General features: G+C 43.5%; 8 non-coding genes across 8 annotated transcripts; 2 read left to right on the forward strand and 6 right to left on the reverse strand.

The window, feature by feature from the left end:
- Positions 1-2,889: 2,889 nt before the first annotated feature.
- Trnac-gca (transfer RNA cysteine (anticodon GCA)) lies at positions 2,890-2,961 on the reverse strand. The gene has a single exon. It is a non-coding gene; the product is annotated as a tRNA-Cys (tRNA).
- A 915-nt stretch (positions 2,962-3,876) lies between these two features.
- On the reverse strand, positions 3,877-3,948 carry Trnac-gca (transfer RNA cysteine (anticodon GCA)). The gene has a single exon. It is a non-coding gene; the product is annotated as a tRNA-Cys (tRNA).
- Positions 3,949-8,910: 4,962 nt separating this feature from the next.
- Positions 8,911-8,982, forward strand: Trnac-gca (transfer RNA cysteine (anticodon GCA)). Its single transcript has one exon. It is a non-coding gene; the product is annotated as a tRNA-Cys (tRNA).
- Positions 8,983-9,972: 990 nt separating this feature from the next.
- On the forward strand, positions 9,973-10,044 carry Trnac-gca (transfer RNA cysteine (anticodon GCA)). The gene has a single exon. It is a non-coding gene; the product is annotated as a tRNA-Cys (tRNA).
- Positions 10,045-16,737: 6,693 nt separating this feature from the next.
- On the reverse strand, positions 16,738-16,809 carry Trnac-gca (transfer RNA cysteine (anticodon GCA)). Its single transcript has one exon. It is a non-coding gene; the product is annotated as a tRNA-Cys (tRNA).
- Positions 16,810-17,695: 886 nt separating this feature from the next.
- On the reverse strand, positions 17,696-17,767 carry Trnac-gca (transfer RNA cysteine (anticodon GCA)). The gene has a single exon. It is a non-coding gene; the product is annotated as a tRNA-Cys (tRNA).
- A 2,845-nt stretch (positions 17,768-20,612) lies between these two features.
- Trnac-gca (transfer RNA cysteine (anticodon GCA)) lies at positions 20,613-20,684 on the reverse strand. The gene has a single exon. It is a non-coding gene; the product is annotated as a tRNA-Cys (tRNA).
- Positions 20,685-21,701: 1,017 nt separating this feature from the next.
- Positions 21,702-21,773, reverse strand: Trnac-gca (transfer RNA cysteine (anticodon GCA)). The gene has a single exon. It is a non-coding gene; the product is annotated as a tRNA-Cys (tRNA).
- Between the last annotated feature and the right edge of the window lie 3,257 nt (positions 21,774-25,030).

Consider the following 25,030-nt stretch of genomic DNA (forward strand, 5'->3'; position numbering starts at 1 on the left):
CACACATGCAACAAAATGGTTTCATAGTGGGAGGCAGGAGTGGACAGAATGGAAAGTGCTCTGTCTGCTCCAAACTCCTTGGTCAGATTCTCTAGTAGGGACGAATAAAACACTCTTGCTTAATAACCAAGTCATTCACTCATATCTCCATATCACAAGTAAATCATACCTACAGAAATGATGAAGGACATCTGGACACCACAGTGACTGAAGAGTGATACAGTGCAGTCATTGATAACATGTGATCAGCAGGTGACAGTCTTGGAGCAAGGCTGGATTGACATCAAGTCCCTGAGTCTTGTTCTTGTACCTATGTAGACTCCCTCATTAGCACAGGTCACCTGCACTGCCTCACCCAAGGTGACATACATGGTGACATCTCCAATGTGCTAGAGGACCTGACCCACCTCCTTCAAACTGGACTCTGTCAGGCTTGGATTTTCCTTGTTCTTCCCCATAGTCTACCACAAGACACCTAGAATCCCTCCATATCCAGAAGACTGCAACCTTTGCTATTCAGTACAGTGAGAATTTTGGTTTCTTAAAAACCCAACTAGGTTAATGAATATAGTTTTGTTTTAATCTCAGATGTGGGATATAGGAATGTCTCTAATTGTCAATAGCTGTTAACTATAACTGTCTTGAGCTCAAAGAGGGGCATGATTATCATCAGCTCCAAATATCTCATGTTTGGAATTCTGGGGATTCTTGAAAGGGTATAAATATCAAAGTTCAGAGAGAGTCTTTGGCAGCTGTTGCTTCCCCTGGTGCTTCTGATTCATGTTGGTGCTTTTGCCAATGATTGCTGGATTTCTGGATTACTCAACTGCTATATTACTGGATTGTTGGATTGCTGGTGCAGATATTAAGACAGCAAAGACTGGACTTCCCCCTCCCCAGGAACTCAACACTTCTAATCAACAGGAAGTACTCTAAAGAGGTCTAACCTCCTTCCCCCTCAAACTTTCTTTCTCTTCTATCTAATGTTAACATGTAGGAAGGGATTGGTGAGGAATAATGGTTGACAGAGTGGCAGATAATAGAACACAATAAAGTAATAAAAAAATTATGCTTATAGCTCACCATTTCTGGGGACTCAGCTGGAGAGTATCCATTAGAGTTTCCATTGCTATGAGGAGACACCAGGACCAAGGCAACCTCTATAAAGGACAAGATTTACTTGGGGCTGGCTCACGGTTTCCGAGGTTCAGTTTATTACCCTCATGATGACACTCATGGCAGTGAGCAGGCAGGCATGGTGCTGGGGAAGAGAGCTCTGCATCTTGATCTGACTGCAGCCAGGAGAGACAGCCTTGCAGGGAAAAGGAAGGTCTCCAAACCCACAGTGACACACTTCCTACAATAAGAGACACTGGAAGCCATCACAATGACTCTAAAAGACCACAGAGATGTCAAAGACGTAAGGGAGGACTACAGCCAAATGATGCACACTGTGGAGACTGCAAAAGGGAGAAGATTCAGAAAGGCACTGGCACAACTTTTGTGATTTCCATAAGATGATGAGGGCAATCACAGAATGCTTCTTCTTGGGAAACTTTTCATTCACTGATTTTATCTAGTGAATATACTTCTACCGTATATTTTACCCAAAGAACAAGACTTGTGCAAGTAGCTAAACCATTGCACACAAAAATGCTTAGGAGCGTCACTGGTGAATTCTTAAAGATGTGTGTGCAAAAACAGGAGGTTCTCACAAGGATTGCAGACAGAGCATAAAGTTACCATTGCTTCATTCACCACTGAGGCAGCACAGGCTTAACATCAAGTTTTAAGAGAAATTGTGTGTGTGTGTGTGTGTGTGTGTGTGTGTGTCCATATGAACTATTATTAGGAAAGCACTGTCATGTTATTAGAAATATAAAGCATACAGTTGTTATTTGATGGCTACTAATATAAACCACCCACAGGGTTTCAGATGAATATTTGAGAAGATCTCTGGATTCAACATAGGATCTTCCTAGGCTCTATCACTTGTTAAAGAAAAATATGCCAAGAAAGGCCATGTGGGACTTCTCTTTCAAGTTGGGGGAGGAGCCAACATCCTCAAAAGTTCCAATGGAGTCTGTTACTCAATTGGACACATGACAGTACACACAATGGACAGGGACACTGACGCCAGCACTGTGCTGATTTGAGTCTGTGTTTGGTTTTAGGATGGAATGTCTGTCACTTTGTACTCTCTGTCACTACACTAGAAACAACTGAGGCCATCAGCACAGTAGGGAGACAGTACTGCCTGTGCTCTCTGCTTCTTTCCTAAGAAGGCCAGGCAGAGGAGCTGTCCATGGTATGAGGCAGAGATAGATCCACCATGGTCAGGCTCTGCTTGGCCCTAACACTGAGCTGCAGCAACAGCTGCCAAAAACACAGGATCTTTGTTGGGAAGTGTATTACAAGAGATAACAGTAAAAACAGGGACACATGGCTGCTACAGCACAGATGCTAACCCTGTAGAACAAATGCCAGTCATGGCCACTGCTGGATACAGACCAGGCCCATGAGCAGCTTAGGAACCCTGTGAGTCATGAAATCCATAGGATCCCATGTTCCCTTCCCTCTGAGAGCCTCTTCCCACATTCCCAGCTCTGATGGAACAACTGGACATCACCACTTTGGTTTATTACCAGCGCAGGATCCCCAACTCCATATTCTTGAGTGTCCTTTGCTGATGCCTAATAATCAGTGTATTGAATTCCATATGCTGAACCACTGATCATTCTTTCTAATAAAACCTAGCTTTTACAGGTTGAATAAACTCACTATACATTCAAAATGTGAAGACTTGCTTGGCTCCAGAGAGAAAGTAGGAATATACCATGGATGTGGACAGTAGAAGTACATGTAAGAAATCCCAAAAATCACATGAAAAGGGGGCACCTGGATTTGAACCAGGGACCTCTTGATCTGCAGTCAAATGCTCTACCCCTGAGCTATGCCCCCACAGGTACTATGGTACATAGTTTAAACTTTTCATGTGAGTGATGATATATTAGGTCTAACTATAAAGTTAAATTACAGATCCTCACAAACCTATATTCCATAAGTTGCCAGACCTGACTGGTGAGATGCCTTCGTCAGCGCTGTAGCTTCCCTATAGCACAACAAACTAGGTATACGCACCTTCCCACCCATATCTTTGAATAACACCATCAGTCAAGGAAATAGATAGGAGCAGCTTGAAGACCCTGGGCCACTTCAGGCTCCTGGGTTAGCTCCTAAATTAGCCCACTGCCTTCCCCCTGAGCTCCATGACACCCTCTCTTCCTTCCCTGAAGACTAATGGGACATGACTCAGAGTTGTCACACACACTTCTTAGCACTGTCAGCAGCACCACTGCAGCATCCTCTGCCTGGAACAGCAGCTTAGCCAGACTTTAGCTTCTGAGTCTAAAGTAAGTGACCATTTGTCACTGAAAGGGGGAGAGAAGTTCACAGGAGAAATGTCCACCTTATATAGACAGCCCAATTCTGTGAGTTGCCTCTTTAGTTCTGACTACAGATTCACCAGAGAGCCATACAGGCACATAATTTTGTGGGTGGGTGTTCCTTTCTAGTCTTTGAACACTGGCTGTCACTATAACTGCTGTTCCTAGAAAGTCCCTAATTCTCTGTTATAGTTCTTGTCTTCTACTTAACATGATATCTACATATCCACAGGCCAATAGAACCAGAAAACTAGGTGCATGCAGGAACAGGGGAGACAGATAAAAAGAAGGGGAGGGACAGTAAACATGTAGAGAGAGATGGGGAACAGCCATCTATCCACATGACAGGCTGGTCTGGAGCTCCCAGGCCTGAATGGAAGAAACAGGACTGAGTGCATGAAGTCTCCAGGAGTAAAAACAACCTTGTGGTAGGGGGCACCTGGATTTGAACCAGGGACCTCTTGATCTGCAGTCAAATGCTCTACCCCTGAGCTATACCCCCACCTGTTTATTAATGCCTGAAAGGCACTCTGAACTGCATGGCCACTCCCAGGCTGCTAACATCTGACGTGCACTTGCCAGAGCTCTGTCATCATCTGCTTCCTCCTGTGAGGCCCAGCCCTGAGCTGCCTCTACACATCTGACTGCCATTTGCTCATGAATGACTATTATTTCCAGGCCTTAATTCTAGCTGAGACAAGGACATTAATTCATGTGAGCCCAGGTGGTGCTGCTTCAGCCTCCTTCAGTCCAACTAAAGGAGACATCTATAACCACAGTGGCTGCGTTGTTGATCTTCACAGGTGAGTTCAAGGCACGATTTGATAGAATAGAAAGTTCTCTGTCCACTGAAGAGAACTCCTTGGTCAGACTCTCTAGGATAGACAAACAAAAATCTCCTACTAAATAAGTCATGAAGAGTCTACAGATACAATGATGAAAGTCTAGAGACCGTAATCACTGAAGCCTGATACAGAACAGATGTTGATAACATGATCAGTGTCAGAGCCTTTGGGGCATGGCTTGATTGACATAAAGTTCTTGAGTGCTGTTCTTGAACCCAAGCTGACTCCCTCATTAATACAGGTCATTGGCACTGTCTCACCCAAGGGTATAGTATACATGGTGATGCTTGATCTCCAATGAGTTAGACGACCTGACCTGCCTCCTGCAGGCTGGACTCTATCAGGTTTATATTTACCATGTCCTGCCCCATATACCTACCCTAGGTCACGCAGAACCCCTCCATGCATAGCAGGCTGCAGCCTTGGGTACTCAGTGTAGTGAGAGTTTGGTTTCTTACCAAAAATTTCCAAAACATTTTTTATGTGATTATGTTTTTGTTTTAATCCAGATGTGGGATCTAGAGCTACTTCAGCCTGTCCACAGCCACTAAATATAATTGTCTCAGGTTCTAGGAGAGGCTTGGTAATGGACAGCAGCAGAGAGTTTATGTTTGGAAATCTGGGGAGTCTTTGGAGCCTACAAATATGTGAGCTCAGAGAGGGCCTGCAGCGGCTGATGCCCCAGCTGCTGCTGGTTTGTGCTGTTGCTTTTGCTATTGCTGGTGTGCTGGTTACAGATATTCTGATGACACTGATTGTTTTTATTTCCAGGAATTAGATGGCCCTAATCAGTAGGTGGTAGGCTAAAGAGTCTATTACCCCTTTCCCCTCTAACCTTCTTTCCTTCCTACCTAGTGTTTGGGGATTGGAATGGATTGGGCTGGAATGAAGGTTGGAAGGGTGAAAGGAGCCAAGGAAAACATTCCTTCAGGTGGTGCCAGATATGGGGCTTGTCATAATGAAGCTCTGATTTCTATTGCTGTAGATGGGATGGCAGGGTAGAATGAAATGAATATACTTTTTTAGGATGTCACAAAAGGTTTATCAGGTCCTAACCTGCCTAGAATCATAGGATCAGAGGAGAGGAGGATACAACATTTGTCCCAATACTGGGAGTGACTGGGACCAGAGGGACGCAGGGACACAGGAACACTGTGGGACAGGTTAATTCCCTCCTGTTTGGGCCTGTACTCTGATATGACCTTGGGTGCAAACTTCATAGCCAGTCCCACAACACCCAGAAGAAGCTCCACTTCCAGGCCCATTTACACACCCAGGAACACAGAATCACAGGATCCCTGGGGCTTGGTTACACCCGGATCTTAGGGTCCCAGATGCAGCTTTACTCCCACGAACTCAGACACACCCAGGATCTCAGAATCAGAGGATCCCAGAATCACAGGATCGCAGAGACAGCTTGACTCTGAGGAGTTCTGACATGACAGGATTACAGGATGGACAGGCTCCAGTCAGATATAATGAGGGCAGGCAGCACTAGAGATAACCAGACTGCAGGAGGCAAGCATAAGAACAAAACCAACCGAAGCCAAGGTTACTTGGTATCATCAGAACCCAGTTCTCCCACCACAACATGTACTGGTACACCATCACACCAGAAAAGCAAGAATTGGATCTAAACTCACTTCTCATCACCATGATAGAGGCCTTTAAGAAGGATATGAACAACTCCCTTAAAAAAATACAGGAAAACACAGGTAAACAGCTGGAAGCCCTTAAAGAGGAATCACAAAAATCCCTTAAAGATTTACAGGAAAACACAATCAAACAGGCGAAGGAAATGAGCAAAACCATCGAGGTTCTAAAAATGGAAAAAGAAACAATAACGAAATCACAAAGTGAGACAACCCTGGAATTGGAAAACCTAGAAAAGAGACCAGGAGTCAGAGACGCAAGCATCACAAACAGAATACAAGACATAAAAAAGAGAATCTCAGGTACAGAAGATACCACAGAAAACATTGACAAAGCATTCAAAGGAAATGCAAACAGCTTCCAGGAAAAAAATGAAAAGACCAAACCTAAGGAAAATACCAATAAATAGGTATAAAAGAGTGAAGATTCCCAACTTAAGGGGCCAGTAAATATCTTCAACAAAAATAAAGAAGAAAACTTCCCTAAAGTGATGCCCATGAACATACAAGAAGTCTACAGAACTCCAAATAGACTAGACCAGAACAGAAATTCCTACCATCACATAATAATCAAGACACCAAACATACAAAACAAAGAAAGACTATCAAAAGCAGTAAGGGGAAAAGGTCAAGTAACATATAAAGGAGGCCATGAAAGGGAGAAGATCCTGGGCAGATCTGGTACAGACACTAAAAGAATACAAATACCAGCCCAGGCTACTATACCCAGCAAATCTCTCAATCACTATAGATAGAGAAACCAAGGTATTCCATGACAAAACAAAATTTACACAATATCTTTCCACAAATCCATTCCTATAAAGGATAATAGATGGAAAACACCAACACAAGGAGGGAAACTACACCCTAGAAAAAGCACAAAAGTAATCACCTTTCAACAAACCCACATGAAGATAACCACACAAACATAAAAATATCATCAAAAAAAAAACCAGAAAGCAACAATCACTATTCCTTAATACCTCTTAACATCAATAGACTCAATTCCCCAATAAAAAGACATAGACTAGCAGACTGGAAATGCAAACAAGACCCAGAATTTTGCTGCATACAGGAAACCCATCTCAGCATCAAAGACAAACACTACCTCAGCATAAAAAACTAGAAAACAATTTTCCAAGCAAATGGGCCCAGGAAACAAGCTGGAGTAGCCATTCTAATATTGGATAAAGTTAACTTTCAACCAAAAGTCACCAAAAAAGACATGGCCGGACACTTCATACTCATCAAAGGAAAAATATACCATGAAAGAACTCTCAATTCTGAACATCTATGCTACAAATGCAAGGGCATCCACATTCATAAAAGAAACTTTACTAAAGCTCAAAGCACACATTGCACCTCACACAATAATTGTGGGTAACTTCAACACCCCACTCTCATCAATGGACTGATCAGGGAAACACAAACTAAACAGAGACACAGGGAAACTAACAGAAGTTATGGACCAGATGGATTTAATAGATATCTATAGAACATTTCATCCTAAATCAAAAGAATATACCTTTTTCTCAGCACCTCATGGTACCTTCTCCAAAACTGACCATATAACTGGTCACAAAACAGACCTCAACAGATATGAGAAGATTGAAATAATCCCATGCCTCTTATCAGATCACTATGGATTAAGGCTGGTCTTCAATAGCAGCAAAAACAACACAAAGCCCACATACACATGGAAACTGAACAAGGATCTACTCAATGATACCTTGGTCAAGGAAGAAATAAGGAAAAAAAGCAAAGACTTTTTAGAATTTAATAAAAATGAAGGCACACCATACCCAAATTTATGGGACACAATGAAAGCAGTGCTAAAAGGAAACTCAGAGCTCTGAGTGCCTCCAAAAAGAAGCTGGAGAAAGCATACACTAGCAGCTTAACGGTACACCTAAAAGCTTTAGAACAGAAAGAAGCTAATACACCCAAGAGGAGTAGACAGCAAGAAATAATCAAACTCTGGGCTTAAATCAAACATGTAGGAACAAAAAGAACTATACAAAGAATCAACAAAAACAGAAGCTGGTTCTTTGAAAAAAAAAAAACAAACAAGATAGATAAACCCTTAGCCAAACAAACCAGAGGGCACAGAAAGAATATCCAAATCAGCAAAATCAGAAATGAAAAGGGAGACATAACAGATACCAAGGAAATAAAAAAAAAAAAAACATCAGATCCTACTACAAAAGCCTACACTCAACAGAGGTGGAAAATCTAGATGAAATGGACAATTTTCTAGACAGATACCAGGTACCAAAGTGAAATCAGGATCAGATAAATGATCTAAACAATCCCATAACCTCTAAAGAAAGAGAAGCAGTCATTAGCAGTCTCCCAAGGGGAAAAAAAAGCCCAGAACAGGATGGGTTCAATGCAGAGTTCTATAAGACATTCAAAGAAGACCTAATTCCAATACTCTTCAAACTATTGCACAAAATAGAAACAGATGGAACATTACCCAATTCGTTTTATGAAGCCACAATTACTCTTGATACATAAATCACACAAAGACCCAACAAAGAAAGAGAACTTTAGACCAATTTCCCTTGGTTAATAATCAGGAATGTTTTATTTGTCCCTCCTAGAAAATCTAACCAAGGAGTTCTCAGCAGACAGAGAACTTTCTATTCTGTCCACTCCTGCCTCACACACAAAGCAGTGTGTCAGTGCCTCACACGCAAATGGCTCTTTTAGTTGGGTTAAAAGTTGAAGTAGCAGCAGCTGAAGCCTCCTGAATTTAATGCCCCTGCCTCAGCTATATTTTAAGCCAGAAAAACACCAGTCATTCATGAGGACATACTGTCAGATACACAGAGGCAGTTTAGGGCTGGGCATCATAGGAGGAAGCCAATGATGACAGAGCACTGGTAAGGGCGAACATACCAGATGTTAGCAGCCTGGGAGTGGCCATGCAGGTTCTGAGTGCCTGTGAGACATTAATGAACAGGTGGGGGTATAGCTCAGGGGTAGAGCATTTGACTGCAGATCAAGAGGTCCCTGGTTCAAATCCAGGTGCCCCCTACCACAAGGTTGTTTTTATTCCTGGACATATCACTCACTCGCACACACACACACACACACACACACACAGAGAGAGAGAGAGAGAGAGAGAGAGAGAGAGAGAGAGAGAGAGAGAGAGAGAGAGAGAGAGAGAGAGAGATTTCTGTTTCTTCTATTCATTCCAGTCATGAACCTCAATAGAACTGGGATCTACAGACCAGCCTGTCATGTGTGCAGATGGCTGTTTCCCATCTCTTCCTACATGCTGACTGTCCTTCCCACTCTCATTATCTGTCTCCCCTGTTTCTGCATAGACCTAGTTTCTCTGGTTCTGTTGGCCTCTAAATAGAAGGTGTGTACAATAGGGGAGAAATTAGGGACTTTTTAGGCACAGCAGTTATAGTGACAGCTGGCGTCCAGGGACCAATAAGGAAAGCCAAACCATAAAAGGATGTGCCTCTCTCTGTGTCTCCCTGGTGAATCTGTAGTCAGAACTAGGGATGAAAGTCACAGAATTGGACTGTGTGTAAAGGGTGGACATTTCCCCTGTGAGTTTCTCTCCCCCTTCCAGAGCACACTGCTCACTTCAGTCTCTGACACCAAAGACTGACTGAGCTCATGTACCAGGCAGAGAGGGATCCTACAGTGTTTGAACTGACAATGTCAGCTGGGGTCCTGTGAGAACTCTGATAGTACATTTGTCTGCTGGTAAGCAATATTTGGGGTGTCTGTAGGCTCAGGTGGAAGGCAGTTGGCCAGCTCAGGAGCTAACCCAGGACAGCAGTGTGAAGGGAGCTCAGCATCTGAAGGCTGTTCTTCTCCATTTCCATGCCTGATGATGCTATTCAATGATGGGCCAGGAAATCTGCAGAGCTGAGGAAGGCATCTCACCAGTCAGGTCTGGCAGCTTCTGGGATATAGTCTGTGAGGATCTGTAATTTACCTTTATAGTCCATCATATTATATCACCACTGAGAATGAAAATTATTAACTGTGTAAACTGGTGTCCATGGGGGTATAGCTCAGGGGTAGAGCATTTGACTGCAGATCAAGAGGTCCCTGGTTCAAATCCAGGTGCCCCCTTTTCATGTGATTTTGGAAACTGTCCACATACTTGATATAGATGCACTTTCTCTCTTGCCACATGGATGGACTTTCAACTCATCTAAACTACAGCTGTGCTATTACCATCATATCATATGACTTTAGTTGGTTCTGTGTGTTCATTGAATCTCAAGGCTTCCGTGTGAGCGAGTGTTTAGCATTTTTAGAATGTATAGTGAGGTTCCTAAACCTATAAAAGCTAGATTCTGTTAGAGAACACCATCATTGGTTCTCAGTATATGGAATTCAACATATGAATGAATGCATTGGGCATCAGCAAAGGACACTCAATGAAATAGAGTAGGGGATACTACAATGCTTATACATTAGAGTCAGAAATGTCCAATTGGTCCATCAGAGCTGGAAATGTGGGAATCCAGGCTTTCACAGGGGATGGGAACATAAGATCATATGGATTCCATAGATCACACTTTTCCTAAGGTACTCATTGGCCTGGCTTGTATCCAATGGTGGCTCATGACTGACATCTGTCCTAATGGCTCTGCATCTGTGCTATTGCAGCCGTGTGTCCATATTTTAAGTGTCACCTCTTGGCATAAATTCCCAATAAAGATCCTGACTTTCTTGACAGCTGTTGGTTGCTACAGCTCTGCATGAAGGCCCAACCAGAGCCTAACCATGCTGGATCTGTGACCATGGACACATATAGCCATGTGTCTGTGTACCATAGACAGTTCCTGTGTCAGTACCTAGTTCTGCAATCACAGAGTAACCATGCTGACCCCACCCTCCTCCATTGTGCTGTTGGCCAACTGCAGGTTTATATTTCTGATAGCATGGCCACATTTTCATACACAGTTCATTTTGTCATTTTTGCCACAATTCAAGCAAACTGCAGTTCAAAGTTCTGTGTATATACTCTGATTGGAAGATGAATGGGGTGCTGCCCAAAATTAATATACCTGTCTCTCTGTCTGTCTGGCTGCCTGTCTGTCTGTCTGAGAAGCCTTTAATTATTAAAATATTACATGTCAGAACCTTCAGCTCTGTGAAGTATATCTGAATAGACAAACTTTGCTTGCATCTAGATATTTACTTTGTGTTTAACTTTGAAACTATATGCAGGAGGCTAAATACAGCTTATTTCTGTAATTAACTAGTACCTAACATTACTGCAGGTGTGTTTATAAATGACTGACTCCTAACTTGTATTTCTCTATTATTCTAAACAGTTGAAACGAGTAGCTTTCCTAAGTCTAGATCATTAGATCATAATCATTTTATTAGATGCTTAGAAACATTTTGACAAAATCCAACACCTCTTCATTATAGAAGTCTTAGACAGATCAGCAATTCAATGCCCATACCTAAACACAGTAAAAGCAATATTCAGCAAACTAGTAGCCAATATCAAACTAATACTTGAAGCAATCCCACTGCAATCAGGGACTAGACAAGGCTGTCCACTCTCTCCCTACCTGTTCAGTTAGTACTGGAAATCCAAGCCAGAGAAATTAGACAACAAAGGAGGTCAAAGGAATTCAAATGGGAAAGGAAGAAGTCAAAAATATCACTGTTCGCAGATGATAGGATAGAATACTTAAGTGACCCCAAAAATTCCACTGGAGAACTCTTAAACCTGATAAACAACTTTAGCAACGTGCCTGGATATAAAATTAACTTAAACAAATCAGTGTCTTCCTCTAGTTAAAGGATAAACCGGCTGAGGAAGAAAATAGGGAAATGACACCCTTCACAACAGCACAAATAATGTAAAATACCTTGGGATGACTCCAACCAAGCAAGTGAAAGATCTTTATGACAAGAATTACAAGTTTCTGAAGAAAGAAATTGAAGAAGTTCTCAGAAGATGGAAAGGTCTCCCATGTTCATGGATTGGCAGGGTTAATATAGTAAAAATGGCCATCTTGCCTAAAGCAATCTACAGATTCAATGCAATCCCCATCAAAATTCCAACTCAAGTCTTCATAGAGTTAGAAAGAGCAATTTCCAAATTTATCTGGAATAACAAAAAACCCGGGATAGTGAAAACTTTTCTCAACATTAAAAGAACTTCTGGCAGAATCACCATGCCTAACCTCAAACTATAATACTGAGCAACAGTTTTAAAGACTGCATTGGTATTGATACAGTGACAGGCAGGTAGATCAATGGAATAGAATTGAAGACACAGAAATGAACTGGCACACCTATGGTCACTTGATCTTTAACAAAGGAGCCAAAACCATCCAGTGGGAAAAAGGACAGCATTTTCAACAAATGATGCTGGGTCAACTGGCAGTCAACAAGTAGAAGGATGCAAATTCATCCATTCTTATATCCCTGTACAAAGCTAAGGTCCAAGTGGATCAATGATCTCCACATAAAATCATATACACTGAAACATAGACACACTGAATCTGATAGAAGAGAAAGTGGGGAAGAACCTGGAACATGTGGGCACAGGGGAAATTTTCCTGAATACAACACCAATATCTTATGCTCTAAGATCAAGAATTGACAAATGGGACCTCATAAAATTGCAAAGCTTCTGTAAGGCAAAGGACACTGTCAATAGGACAAAACAGCAACCAACAGATTGGGAAAAGATCTTTACAAATCCTACTGCAATAGAGGGCTAATATACAATATATACAAAGAACTCAAGAAGTTAGAATTCAGAGAACTAAATAACCCTATTAAAAATGGGGTGCAGAGATAAAGAATTCTCAACTGAGGAATACTTGATGGTGAGGAACACCTAAAGAAATGTTCAACATCTTTAATCAAGGGGGAAATGCAAATCAAAACAACCCTAAGATTCCACCTCACATCAGTCAGAATGGCCAAGATAAAAAACTCAATGGACAGAAAATTCTAGAGAGGATGTGGAGAAAGAGGAACAGTCAATCCACTGCTGGTGGGATTACAAGCTGATACAACCATTCTGGAAATCAGTTTGTCAGTTCCTTGGAAATTGGACATAGCACTACCTGAGGACCCAGCTATACCACTCCTGAACATATACCCAGAAGACGCTCCAACATGTGATAAGGGCACATGCTCCATTATGTTCATAGCAGCCTTATTTATAATAGCCAGAAGCTGGAACGAACCCAGATGTCCCTTGAGAGAGGATTAGATACAGGAAATGTGGTATATTTACACAATGGAGTACTATTCAGCCATTAGAAACAATGAATTCATGAAATTCTTAGGCAAATGGATGGAGCTAGAGAACATCATACTAAGTGAGGTAACCCTGACTCAAAAGGTGAATCATGGTATGCACTCACTAATAAGTGGATATTAACCTAGAAAACTGGAATACCCAAAACATAATCCACACATCAAATGAGGTACAAGAAGAAAGGAAGAGTGGCTCCTGTTCTGGAAAGACTCAGTGAAGCAGTATTCAGCAAAACCAGAACGGAGAAGTGGGGTGGGTGGGAGGACAGGGGGATGGAAGGGGGCTTGCAGGACTTTCGGGGAGTGGGGGGCTAGAAAAGGGGAAATCATTTGAAATGTAAATAAAAAATATATCGAATAAAAAAAACCAATGAATTCTTGAAATTCTTCGGCAAGTGAGTGGAGCTAGAAACTATCATTCTGAGTGAGGTTACACAATCACAAAGGAACACACATGGTATGCACTTGCTGATAAGTGGATATTAGCCCAAAAGCTCAGAATACCCAAGATACAACTCAAAGATCACAGGAAGCTCAAGAAGAAGGAAGACTAAACTATGGATACTTTGATCCTTGTTAGAACCCATGGCTCACAGCCAATCAAGAGAATAAGAATAGGGTCCCCAAATGAGAAGCTAGAGAAATGACCCAAGGAGCTAAAGAGGTTTGTAGCCCTGCAGGAGGAACAATAATATGTACCAACCAGACTCCCAGAGCTCCCAGGGACTAAACCACCAACCAAAGAATACACGTGGAGGGACCCATTGCTCCAGCCACATTTGTAGCATAAGATGACCATTTCAGACATCAATGAAAGGAAAGACCATAGGTCCTGTGAAGACTTGATGATGCCCCAGTATAGGGGAATGCAAGTCAGGAAATGGGAGGGGTAAGCAGGGGGAGGGGGAATGGGATAGAGGTTTTCAGAGGGGTAATGTAGAAGGAGGATACAATTTGAAATGTAAATAAAGCAAATATCTAATAAAAAAATAACTAAGGGAAAGCAGAGTCCATAGATATGACTTAAGACATCTTCAGACTATGGTCACTGAAATATGAGACAAGATCCTGGGTGATAGCCAATGATCAGCAGGAGTCAGAGTCTTAGAGCACACTGAGACAAAGCTCCTGTGTCTTGAAAACTATGCATAATTTCTCATTAGCACAGGTCTCCTGCACTGCCTCACACAAGGACCTATTACACTTGCTGATGGTTAATCTCCAATGTGCAAGAGCACCTGACCCACCTCCTACAGACTGGACTCTACCAGGTTTGAATTTCCATATCCTTCCCCACACACCTACCACAGGGCACCCAGAGTCCCTTCATGCACAGCACGCTCCACCTTTTGCTGGCCAGCATCTGTGACCTCAGGTGGAGAATAAAGGACAGAGCTGCAGTCCTGCGCTGCTTCCACCTGGGGTTTTGGATGAAATCCCCACCCTGTTTCACTTCCTGCTCCACTCTAGCCTTCAGCACATTCCTGTCTTGGGAATCCCTTCTGTGATTCTTCACCCTCTGATCAACTGTCTTATTATTTTCTGGTCCAAAATTTGAATGAAGTCCTCCAAATTTGAGAAAGAGTTAACCACATGTTGACCCTAAATCACCAGCTCAGCATCTGCATGGACCAGGTACAAAGACTGGTTACTCAGTCAGAGCGTAGCCTGCGGAATGTAGGCTTGGGTTTTTCAAAACCCACTTTAATGAGGGTTCTTAAATGCTTCAACCTCCTTTCTAGACCACCTACTGGAGCTAGTGGAAAACAACACTTAATAGGAAACAGGGGTTGCAGTCCTGCTTAGAAGTGGTTATTTGGGGACAACTTCAACCATTGTTGTCAGCAGTCCAGTGCACTCAGCAAATATTATACATGAATCAGCAGTGGCAGTTGGATCCAGAAAAAAATGAGAGGATCTGCCAAATTGACATGAGTCTGTAGAAGCATCAAGAAGCATATAGAATATCATGACAAGTTCTTTGGCAAGTTACTCTGTGTGAAGTCACAACAAACATCAGAAATGTGGTGCAAGGTGAACCAATGCAAAGGTTGCATCACAGAGATTCCACAGCCTTGTGTGTACAGCCTAACAGGAGAGAGTGATCTCCCAGCAGCACTTTCATTTCTGAGTGCAGAGGTGAGATCTCCACCTTCTCTCTGAAGGGGAACAGCCAGGAGCATACAGGGCATAAGATCAGTGAAGCAGCTGGGACAGAAGTCTTTCCACCACCATTTGCACCAGGGAGCCAGGAGACTCCACAGTCTTCTGTGCACAGCCCACCAGGAGAGAGAGATCTCCCAGCAGTGCTTTCACTTCTGAGCTCAGAGGAGTAAGGACACAGCTTACAGGCCCACAGGAGGAACAAACTCCAGCTAGAGACAACAATACCAACCAGCACCAGAGATAACCAGATGGTGAAAGGCAAGCACAAGAACCCTACAAACAGAAATATAGGACATGGCAACATCAGAACATAGTTCTCCCACCACAGCAAGTCCCGGATGCCCCAACACACAGAAAAAGCAAGAGTTGGATTTAAAATCATATCTCATGATGCTGATAGAGAGCTTTGAGAAAGACTTAAATAACTCCCTTAAAGAAATACAAAAAAATATCGGACAACAGGTAAAAGCCCTTAAAGAGGAAACACAAAAATCCCTTAATGAAATACAAGGAGATCATGGAACAACAGGCAGAAGCCCTTAAAGAAGAAATACAAAATCCCTTAAAGAATTACAGAAAAACCCAAACAATCAAGTGAAGGAACTGAACAAAATCATCCAGGATCTAAAAGTAGAAGTAGAAACAATAAAGAAATTACAAAGTGATGTATGTCTGGTGGTAGAAAACCTAGTAAAGAATTCAGGAGTCATAGATCTAAGCATCAACAACAGAACACAAGAGACAGAAGAAAGAACCTCAGGTGCTGAAGATACCATAGAAAACATTGACTCAACAGTCAAAGAAAATGCAAAATGCATAAAGCTTGTAACCCAAACATCCAGGAAATCCAGGACACAATGAGAAGACCAAAGCTAAGGATTATAGGTATAGATGAGAGCGAAGATTTCCAACTTAAAGGGCCAGTCTGTAGATCCCAAGTCTACTGAGGTCCAGGACTGGAATGAATGGAAGAAACAGAATACTCTCTCTCTCTCTCTCTCTCTCTCTCTCTCTCTCTCTCTCTCTCTCTCTCTCTCTCTCTCTCTCTCTCTCCATATATATATATATATATCCCTCCCTCTGTCTCTCTCTCCCTCTGTCTCTCTGTCTCTCTGTCTCTCTCTCTCTCTCTCTGTCTCTCTCTCTCTCTCCATATATATATATATATCCCTCCCTCTGTCTCTCTCTCCCTCTCTCTCTCTCTCTCTCTCTCTCTCTCTCTCCATATATATATATATATCCCTCCCTCTGTCTCTTTCTCTCTTTCTCTCTCTCTCTCTCTCTCTCTCTGTGTGTGTGTGTGTGTGTGTGTGTGTGTGTGTGTGATATGTCCAGGAGTAAAAACAACTTTGTGGTAGGGGGCACCTGGATTTGAACCAGGGACCTCTTGATCTGCAGTCAAATGCTCTACCCCTGAGCTATACCCCCATAGACACCAGTGTACACATTCAATAATATTCATTCTTGGTGGTGATATAATATGAGGGACTATAAAGTTAAATTACAGATCCTCACAGACTATATCCCAGAAGCTGCCAGACCTGACTGGTGAGATGCCTTCCCCAGCTCTGCAGATTTCCAGGCCCATCCTTGAATAGCATCATCAGGCAAGGAAGTGGAGGAGAAGAGCCTTCAGATTCTGAGATCAATTCACACTGCTGTCCTAGGTTAGCTCTGGAGGTAAATGCTGGGTCCCCAGACAGCCCTCTCTTGCTTGCCAGAAGACAAATGCGATGCCACACAGACTTCTCGCAGGGCTCCAGCTCACACTGTCTGACATTGTCTGCTGCAACACTGTAGGATCCTTCTGTGCCGGGGTCAGCAGCTCAGCCAGTCTTTAGCCTCTGAGGCTGAAGTGAGCAGTGTGCTCTGGAAGGGGGAGAGAAGCTCACAGGGCAAATGTCCACCCTACACACACAGCCCAATTCTGTGACTTGCCTCCATAGTTCTGACCATAGATTCACCTGATAGCCAGAGAGGCACATCCTTTTATAGTTTGGCTTTCCTTATTGGTCCCTGGACGCTGGCTGTCACTATAACTGCTGTGCGTAAGAAGTCCCTAATTTCTCCCTTATTGTACACACCTTCTATTTAGAAGTCAAAAGAACCAGAGAAACTAGGTATATGCAGGAACAGGGGAGACAGATAATGAGAATGGGAGAGACAGTCACCATATAGGAACACATAGGTGACAGATATCTGTTCACATGACAGGCTGGTCTGTAGCTTCCAGGCCTGGTGAGGTCCATGAATGGAGTCAATAGAAGAAACAGGACTTAGTGTGTGAAATCTCCAAAAGTAAAAACAACCTGGTAGGGGGCACCTGGATTTGAACCAGGGACCTCTTGATCTGCAGTCAAATGCTCTACCCCTGAGCTATACCCCCACCTGTTCATTAATGTCTCACGGGCACTCAGAACCTGCATGGCCACTCCCAGGCTGCTAACATCTGGCATGTGCACTTGTCAGTGCTCTGTCATCATCTGCTTCCTCCTGTGCGGCCCAGCCCTGAGCTGCGTCTGCACATTGACAAGATGTCCTCATGAATGGCTGGCATGTTTCTGGCTTGATGCTAGCTGAGGCAGGGGAATTAAATGTAAGAGTCTTCAGTTGTTGCTACTTCAACTTTTAACCAAACTAAAAGAGCCATATGCAAAACCTTTGGAGGTGTGTATGAGGGATGAGTAGATGGAATGGAAAATTCTCAGTCTGCTGTTCCTGCATCTTGTTTTTGTAAACTATGCAGAAATTCTCATTACCACAGGGCACACAGAGTCCCTTCATGCACAGCACGCTCCACCCTTTGCTGGCCAGCATCTGTGGCCTCAGGTGGAGAATCAAGGACAGAGCTGCAGTCCTGCGCTGCTTCCACCTGGGGTTTTGGATGAAATCCCCACCCTGTTTCACTTCCCACTCCACTGTAGCCTTCAGCACATTCCTGTCTTGGGAATCCCTTCTGTGATTCTTCACCCTCTGGTCTCCTGTCTTATTATTTTCTGGTCCAAAATTTGAATGAAGATCTCCAAATTTGAGAGAGAGTTAACCACATGTTGACCCTAAACCACCAGCTCAGCATCAGCATGGACCAGGTACAAAGACTGGTTACTCGAACAGTCAGAGCGTAGCCTGCAGAATGTAGGCTTGGGTTTTTCAAAACCCACTTTAATGAGGGTTCTTAAATGCTTCAACCTCCTTTCTAGACCACCTGCGGGAGCTAGTGGAAAACAACAATAGAGAACAGGGGTTGCAGTCCTGCTTAGAAGTGGTTATTTGGGGACAATTTCAACCTTTGTTGTCACCAGTCCAGTGCACTCTGGAAATATAAAACACAAAGCAGCAGTGACAGTTGGATCCAGAAAAAACCGAGAGGCTCCGCAAAATCAACATGAGTCTGCAGAAGCAGCTGAAATACTGTGAGAAGTTCTTTGGCAAGTAACTCTGTGTGAAGTCACAAGAAGCAAAGATCAGAAATGTGGTGCAAGGTGAACCAATGCAAAAGCTTTGTTACACAGACTGTGGGGTTAGATTAACACCCTATCTAATCATCACACATCCTTCACCTGTCTTCTTCAGCAAAGCATCCACTCATTTGTCTGTTTCAGCAGGACATCACAGGACATAACTGAGTCCCCAAAGAAATGAGAAATTTCTAGTTCACAGGCATTTCTGCCCTGTGAATCCTTCTCTTAGAAACCATCACATACAAACCCAGATAACAAAGATGTAAGAAAGATTCATAGTCACAAAATGGAGTCTCTGGAGATGGAGAACATGGAAAGGATTCAGAGAGGCCCTAGCTCAATTTCTGTGATTTGCAAAAGATGATGAGGAAAATCACAGAATGCATCTTCATGGAAAATTTTTCATTCAGAATTCATCTAGGAAATATACTTCCATGGAATACTTTCCTCATAGAACAAGGATTTTTGCAGAGTAGTACAACATTACACACAAAAATGACAAGCTTAGAAGCCTCACTGGTAAGTTCTTACAGACACATAGGCAGATATCAGGAGGTTCACACAGCACTGCAGAGACAGAGCAGGAGGGTTCCATTGCTCAATTCAGGAAAAACCTCAATATCCAGTTGTGAGAGAAAACTACAGTGTGTACATAGGGGAGGTAGAGGTGTTCAAAGGACCTATTTTTAGGAAAATATGGTTGTATTATTCAAAATATGCAATTAGTATTTGTGACTACTAACCACCAACCCACTACAAGGATTCAGATGAATATTCAAGAAGATCCGTGAATTCAACACTGGATCTTCTTAGCTTCTGTTACTTGTAGCTCATGTGACTCACAGAACTTCTTTTTCCAGTTTGGCAAAGGGCCAGGATCCTCCAAACCATCAATGGAGTTTGTCACTGACATGACAATAAACACCAGAGACAGAGAAACTGTGCTGATTTGACCTCAGCACTGTGCTCATTTGAGTCTGTGTTTGGGTTAGAATCTCTGTCACTGTAGAAAGAGCCGAGGCACAGTGGAGGACAGTTGGGTCTGCATGGTCCCTGTGTCTTCAGGAAAAGGACAGGGAGAGGAGCTGCCCAAGTCGCAAAACAGAGCTGCAGCAGGGTCAGGCTCTGCTTGGCCCTTTACACTGAGTTGTAGCAAGAGCTGCCAAGAAAGTCAGGATCTTCTGTGGGAAACTCATTCTAAGAACTAACACTTACATAGGGAGACATGGCTGCTACAACACAGATGCTGAGCCTGTGGAACAGTTGCCAGTCACGAGTCACCACCGGATACAAACCACGCCCATGAGCAGTTTGGAAACTCTGTGATCTATGGCATCTAAGGCTCTTATTCTCCCCATGAGAGCCTGGAATCCCACATTTCCAGCTCTGATGCACCTATTGAATGTCTCCAACTCTAGGAAAATACCATCCCTCTATCCCCTTCTTCATTTAGTTTACAGTACTTTGAGGCTGCCCAGTGCATCTTGTGTGTTGAATTTATATATTCTGAGAACCACTGAAGTTGCTTTCTTATAAAACCTAGCTTTTCAAGGTTTTGGGAACTCAATATATAGTATAAAAAAAGTGGAGACTTGCTCACCAGAAAAGCTGACACCGGATGAACAGACAGAGTTGCCTGCCACAAAAGGGATCTGGTGTGCGATAACACAGCTGTACTCTCACGGAGGTGAGTGTCAAGCCACCTGAGTCAAAAGAGAAAGTAGGTCTATACTGTGAATGTGGTCAGGCAGTTTCCAAAAACACATGAAAAGGGGGCACCTGGATTTGAACCAGGGACCTCTTGATCTGCAGTCAAATGCTCTACCCCTGAGCTATACCCCCACATTAAGTGTACACAATTAATAATCTTCATCTGAATGGTGATAAATTATGACTGACTATAAAGTGAAATTACAGATGCTCACAGACCCACTTTCCAGAAGCTGCCAGACCTGACTGGTGAGATGCCTTCCTCAGCTCTGCAGCTCTCCAGGACCATCCCTGAATAGCATCATCACCAAGAAAAGGAGAGGAGCAGCCTGCAGACCCTGAGCCTACGTCACACTGCTGTCCTGGGGTAGCTCTGAGATGGCCAACTGCATTTTACCTAGGCCCCCAGACACACCTCTCTTCCTTCCCTGAAGACAGATGGGCTGTCATTCAGACTTGTCACAGAACCGAGTTAGCACTTTCAGCAGGACCACAGCAGGACCCCTCTCTGCCTGGGACAGCAGCTCACACAGCCTTTATACTCTGAGGGTGAAGTCAGTGAGAAGTAGGCTCTAGAAGAGGGAAAGAGGATCACAGGCAAAATGTCCACTGTACACACACAGCCCAATTCTGTGACTTGCCTCCTTAGGTCTGACTACAGATTCACCAGAGAGCCACAGAATCACATACTTCTATGGTTAGTCTTTCCATATTGGTCCATGGACACTTGCTGACACTATAACTGCAGTGCCTAGAAAGTCCCTAATTCTCCCTAATGGTTCTTGCTTTTTATTTAATATCATATCTATGTATCTACATGCCAACACAACCAGAGAAAGTAGACATGTTCAGGAACAGGGGAGTTAGATAAGAAGAATGGGTCGGATAGTTGGCATGTAGGAAATGATGGGAGACAGTCATCTACACACATGATGGGCTGGTCTGTAGATCCCAAGTCTATTGAGGTCCACAACTGGATTAAATGGAAGAAACAGAACTAACTCTCTCCTCTCTCTCTCTCTCTCTCTCTCTCCCTCTCCCCTCTGTCTCTCTCTCTCCCTCTCCCTCCCCCACTCTGTGTGTGTGTGTGTGTGTGTGTGTGTGTGTGTGTGTGTGTGATATCTCCAGGAGTAAAAACAACCTTGTGGTAGGGGGCACCTGGATTTGAACCAGGGACCTCTTGATCTGCAGTCAAATGCTCTACCCCTGAGCTATACCCCCACCTGTTTATTAATGTCTCACAGGCACTCAGAACATGCATGGCCACTCCCAGGCTGCTAACATCTGGCATGGGCACTTACAAGTGCTCTGTCATCATCTGCTTCCTCCTCTGAGGCCCAGCCCTGAGCTGCCTCTGCACATCTCACTGTCATGTCCTCATGAATGACCAGCATTATCCTGCTGAGGTCCTATCTGAGGCAGGAGGCTGCAGCTGGTGCTGCTTCAAACTTGCCTCAACTACAACCTGACTGGTGCCAAACTGATTATACTTTATGTTCAGATTCCATTTTAAACATGGACTTAGGTTTTGACTTCTCCTCAGCTACAGGCCTTGGAGAAATCTGGTGGTCGATGGTCTCTGTGCCCTGCCAGAGGAAAATATCTTACACTTGGCACAATGCCCAGGCTTTGTGGAAAATCCCACTTGCCTTATTTCTTCCCCTGCTTGTATGAATTCCATACAATTCAATTTGTTAGACCTTGAGCAGAAAACCCATCTTGGCCTCGTTCTTCGCGTCTCCGGCCCTTTCCATTCTCTTCCCTTCTCTCTTAGTTTTCCCGTTGAAAACCCCTGCAGGTTGGGGTAACAACCCACATGCAACACAATGGCTTCATAGCTAGCCTTTGGAGGTGAGTGGGAGGCAGGAGTGGACAGAATGGAAAGTGCTCTGTCTGCTCCAAACTCCTTGGTCAGATTCTCTAGTAGGGACGAATAAAACACTCCTGCTTAATAACCAAGTCATTCACTCATATCTCCATATCACAAGTAAATCATACCTACAGAAATGATGAAGGACATCTGGACACCACAGTGACTGAAGAGCGATACAGTGCAGTCATTGATAACATGTGATCAGCAGGTGACAGTCTTGGAGCAAGGCTGGATTGACATCAAGTCCCTGAGTCTTGTTCTTGTACCTATGTAGACTCCCTCATTAGCACAGGTCACCTGCACTGCCTCACCCAAGGTGACATACATGGTGACATCTCCAATGTGCTAGAGGACCTGACCCACCTCCTTCAGACTGGACTCTGTCAGGCTTGGATTTGCCATGTTCTTCCCCATAGTCTACCACAAGACACCCAGAATCCCTCCATATACAGAAGACTGCAGTGAGCGTATTGAGAATTTTGGTTTCTTAAAAACCCAACTAGGTTAATGAATATAGTTTTGTTTTAATCTCAGATGTGGGATATAGGAATGTCTCTAATTGTCAATAGCTGTTAACTGTAACTGTCTTGAGCTCAAAGAGGGGCATGATTTTCATCAGCTCCAAATATTTCATGTTTGGAATTCTGGGGATTCTTGAAAGGGTATAAATATGAAAGTTCAGAGAGAGTCTTTGGCAGCTGTTGCTTCCCCTGGTGCTTCTGATTCATGTTGGTGCTTTTGCTAATGATTGCTGGATTTCTGGATTACTCAACTGCTATATTACTGGATTGCAGGACTGCTGATTGTTGGTTTGCTGGATTGCTGGTGCAGATATTCAGACACAAAGACTGGACTGCCCCCCCCCCACTGAGGAACTCAACACTCCTAATCAGCAGGAAGTAGTCTAAAGAGGTCTAACCTCCTTTCCCCTCAAACTTTCTCTTCTACCTAATGTTAAGATGTAGGAATGGATTGGTGTGGAATAATGGTTGACAGGTGGCAGATAATAGAACACAATAAATTAATAAAGAAAATTGTGCTTATAGCTCACCATCTGCGGGAACTCAACTGGAGAGTATCCATTAGAGTTTCCATTGCTATGAAGAGACACCAGGACCAAGGCAACCTCTATAAAGGACAAGATTTACTTGGGGCTGGCTCACGGTTTCCGAGGTTCAGTTTCTTATCCTCATGAAGACACTCATGGCAGTGAGCAGGCAGGCATGGTGCTGGGGAAGAGAGCTCTGCATATTGATCTGACTACAGCCAGGAGAGATGGCCTTGCAGGGAGGGGGAGGGTCTCCAAACCCACAGTGACACACTTCCTACAATAAGAGACACTGGAAGCCATCACAATGACTCTAAAAGACCACAGAGATGTCAAAGACGTAAGGGAGGACTACAGCCAAATGATGAACACTGTGGAGACTGCAAAAGGGAGAAGATTCAGAAAGGCACTGGCACAACTTTTGTGATTTCCATAAGATGATGAGGGCAATCACAGAATGCTTCTTCTTGGGAAACTTTTCATTCACTGATTTTATCTAGTGAATATACTTCTACCGTATATTTCACCCATAGAACAAGACTTGTGCAAGTACCTAAACCATTGCACACAAAAATGCTTAGGAGCGTCACTGGTGAATTCTTAAAGATGTGTGTGCAAAAACAGGAGGTTCTCACAAGGATTGCAGACAGAGCATAATGTTACCATTGCTTCATTCACCACTGAGACAGCACAGGCTTAACATCAAGTTTTAAGAAAAATTGTGTGTGTGTGTGTGTGTCCATATGAACTATTATTAGGAAAGCACTGTCATGTTATTAGAAATATAAAGGATACAGTTGTTATTTGGTGGCTGCTAATATAACCCACCAACAGGGTTTCAGATGAATATTTGAGAAGATCTCTGGATTCAACATAGTATCTTCCTAGGCTCTATCACTTCCTAGGCTCTATCATTTGCCAATAAAGGCCATGTGGGACTTCTCTTTCAAGTTGGGGGAGGAGCCAACATCCTCAAAAGTTCCAATGGAGTCTGTCACTCCATTGGACACATGACAGTACACACAAGAGACAGGGACACTGACGCCAGCACTGTGCTGATTTGAGTCTGTGTTTGGTTTTAGGATGGAATGTCTGTCACATTGTACACTCTGTCACTACACTAGAAACAACTGAGGCCATCAGCACAGTTGGGAGACAATACTGCCTGTGCTCTCTGCTTCTTTCCTAAGAAGGCCAGGCAGAGGAGCTGTCCATGGTGTGAGGCAGAGATCCACCATGGTCAGGCTCTGCTTGGCCCTAACACTGAGCTGTAGCAACAGCTGCCAAAAAGACAGGATCTTTGTTGGGAAGTGTATTACAAGAGGTAACATTTAAAACAGGGACACATGGCTGCTACAGCACAGATGCTAACCCTGTAGAACAAATGCCAGTCATGGCCACTGCTGGATACAGACCAGACCCATGAGCAGCTTAGGAACCCTGTGAGTCATGAAATCCATAGGATCCCATGTTCCCTTCCCTCTGAGAGCCTCTTCCCACATTCCCAGCTCTGATGGAACAACTGGACATCACCACTTTGGTTTATTACCAGCCCAG

The sequence above is a fragment of the Apodemus sylvaticus genome, chromosome 2 (genome assembly GCF_947179515.1).
Source record: "Apodemus sylvaticus chromosome 2, mApoSyl1.1, whole genome shotgun sequence".
In the NCBI taxonomy this organism is placed as follows: domain Eukaryota; kingdom Metazoa; phylum Chordata; class Mammalia; order Rodentia; family Muridae; genus Apodemus; species Apodemus sylvaticus.